A 3093-nucleotide genomic window follows, 5' to 3' on the forward strand; every position below is an offset into this window, starting at 1 on the left:
CACAACAAACGAATCATCAAAGTGACTAAATTTTCTAGGTACTTTTTTTGGATAATGGGACTAAGTCAAAAAATAACCGTGTTTGGTTCTCTGAACTCTAATTCCAAATATGACATATGGAAGTCCTAAGTCCTTCATGTCTAAACTGGAACACAATATTTTCTTTGTAGAATTGATAACATCTTTGTTAGTTTCCCATTATCAGTATGTCATCAATGTATAAACATACTATGACACATGAGTTTTTGAAACTCTTCACATATACCCATTTTTCATTCTCATTGATCTTAAATCCATTTGACAACATAACATGATCAAAGGGAACAGAACGACAATTATGAGATGCTGATTGGGATTAACGAAGGGAACTGAAGAAAGGGAGAACGATAAAAGCTTTTTGTATCGATTCCCATAGATGACGCCAAACTATTGATGTCGAAATTGGGTTCAACTTAGATAGATGTGAAGTGGTAGATGATGTATGAAGGCGTAGGCTTTCAGTAGGTGTACGTGCCTTCGGGAGGCAAGGTAAGTAACTGCCTTTTGCAAGTTGAGTGAAGGTGAAGACCTTCGGCATGTTGTGGTTATGGATGGCAATGGGTCGGGTAAGGGTCGGGTATGACAATACCATCCCCGTCCCTATTCTCCATCCCCGCCCTCATCCCCGAATCCATCCCCGTTTAATAGGTTTGGGAATCCTCATCCTGTCCTGTCGAGGACTATCCTCCATACCAGCTCCGAATCCCTTTTTTTTTTTTGCATAAAAAAATATTTATCATACATTTTAACATTAAGTTTCATATTAAATTATCATTTAACACATCCAAATTAACTATAAAGTTCAACTCAACTATTCAAAATTACATCAATATGAAATTCCATAGAAGATTATGAAGAATTAGGAGATGAAGGTTAACTTAGGATTAAACATAAATATTATAATTATATATTTATTTATTTATTTATTTAAATATAAACATATATATATTTTTGGGTCGAGTTCGAGGATGGGGACGCCAATACCATCCCTTCCTCATACTTGATGAAGATTTTTCAAGTTCAGGAATCTCCGTACTCGATACCCATTTAGCCCCGAAATCTCCCCTTGTTAGGGTCAAGGACTCAATGGGGACCCGTACCTGCGAGGATTTTTGCCATCCCTAGTTGTGGTAGTGACAGTCAGCATAAGTAAAGTAAGTAAGCATGCATGAGACGTATGTACGTGGTTCACCCAAATGATGGACTATGTTTATGGAGAAGGATGTTCTCATTATAATAATGTGTGTTTACATTTGTACAAGAGGTATGACCCAAAGATAAAGGGAAAAGGAGAGAGGGTCCAAGGCCCAAGATAATGATCCAATTTCCAAGACCCAAGGGTCAAAACCCTTTTCTAAGTGGAGAGTGGTCTTTGTTTATATGTGAAAGGGAGTATCCACCTCTTGTAGTCTTCCAATGTCGTACTCCTTTCTTTGCTTAGAGTTGTAACTTGTGGTAAGACTTATTTGGCTAAGGTGATAACCTCTTAAAGCATGGCGCATGGCTAATCTTGCTTAATTAGTTGGTCGATTAGTCACAATACCAACATCATTCATTGTATAATATTTGATTGGGTGAATTTGGAAAGTACACATTGATTAAGATATTTGTTTGTGCTTTTATAATTGAGTTTAGGGATTATGAAATGATTTTGGGGTTGGGATTTTATATTTTCAATTATGATTTTATCATTGTATAATCTTTGATTGATTGACACAAAGATTGTGATATAGGGGCAACATCAGCAACAGCTACCTCTTCCGAGGCCCTATCTTATAAAGTAGCTTTTCTTGGAGCTGCTGGTGAGATATGTGAACCTCTGGCGCTGTCTCCCTAGGTCTCTGCCCTCCATCTATATGACACAAAAGATGTAACGGGTGTTGCTGCTAATCTCAGTCACTGCGACAATCCCGCTCAGGTTCTGGATTTAATTGGAGCTTTTCAACTAGCCAATTCATTAAAATGTGTAAATGCGATGGTCACATATGCACATGTTCCAAATATTGTGATGCTCCCGATGATGACTCGTGATGACCTCTTCAACATCAATGCCAGCATTGTGAAGAAATTGGTCGAGGCTGTGGTTGATAACTGTCTTAAGGCCCTTATCCACATTATCAGTAATTCGGTGAACTCTACAATGCCATTTGTCGCATAAGTTCTGAAACAGAAAGGTGTTTATAATTGAAGAAGATATTTAGTGTCACTACCTTGAATGTTGTGAGGGCAAACACATTTGTTGCTCAGGAGAAGAATCTGAAACCCATTAATGTTGACTTCCTAGTTGTTGTTGGACATGCTAGGATAACCATCCCTTCTATCAAAGAGAAAATCCTTAATCAGCCTCACTGATGAAGAAGTTGAAAATCTGACCGTGAAGATTCAAAATGTTGGAGTTGAGGTTGTAGAGGAGAATGATAGTGCTAGGTCTGCTACATTGTCCATGGTGTATGCAACAACTAGATTCATCGAGTCATCTCTGTGGACACTGGATAGGGATGGAGATAGAGATGTCTATGAATGCTCTTATGTGGAGTTTGATCTGATTGAGCTTACATTCTTTGCATAAGGAATAAGGTTGAAGCTTTGGTACCATTTGACCTCCAAGGTTTGACATAGCATGAACAAAAGGCTTTGGAAGCACTTAAGTTAGAACTGAAAGCAAGCATTGAGAATGGTATTGCATTTGCTAACAAGCAAGCAGTGACTGCTTAGATACCTCTGAGGCAAAAATTTTGTTTTTGTGTGTTGAAAATTCTTTTTCTTATAGCATGTTCGAAACTTTTGTGGTTAATAAGTTCAATGTCACGATCTTTCTAGTGTGTGAATTGGTTTTGAGGAAAAAAGTGCCTCATGAAATAATCTCTCACACAATTTAATTTGCTTTTTTTTTTCATTGTTTGTCTATGTTGCTTTGTTCCTTGGTTTTGTTTTTGAAGTCATACAAACGATAACTGAATTTTGCACAGATTTTGTGTTTAAGTATGCTAATACTCATTTAAAGTTTACACAATCTATTGATTCCAATGACTATTTGAAGAATAGCTGATGAGT

General features: G+C 37.2%; 1 pseudogene; it reads left to right on the plus strand.

The window, feature by feature from the left end:
* Nucleotides 1–1278: 1278 nt before the first annotated feature.
* LOC103329156 (malate dehydrogenase, chloroplastic pseudogene) lies at nt 1279–2754 on the plus strand (annotated as a pseudogene).
* Nucleotides 2755–3093: the final 339 nt, after the last annotated feature.

The sequence above is a fragment of the Prunus mume genome, linkage group LG4 (genome assembly GCF_029339155.1).
Source record: "Prunus mume cultivar Tortuosa linkage group LG4, ASM2933915v1, whole genome shotgun sequence".
Classification (NCBI taxonomy): Eukaryota; Viridiplantae; Streptophyta; class Magnoliopsida; order Rosales; family Rosaceae; genus Prunus; species Prunus mume.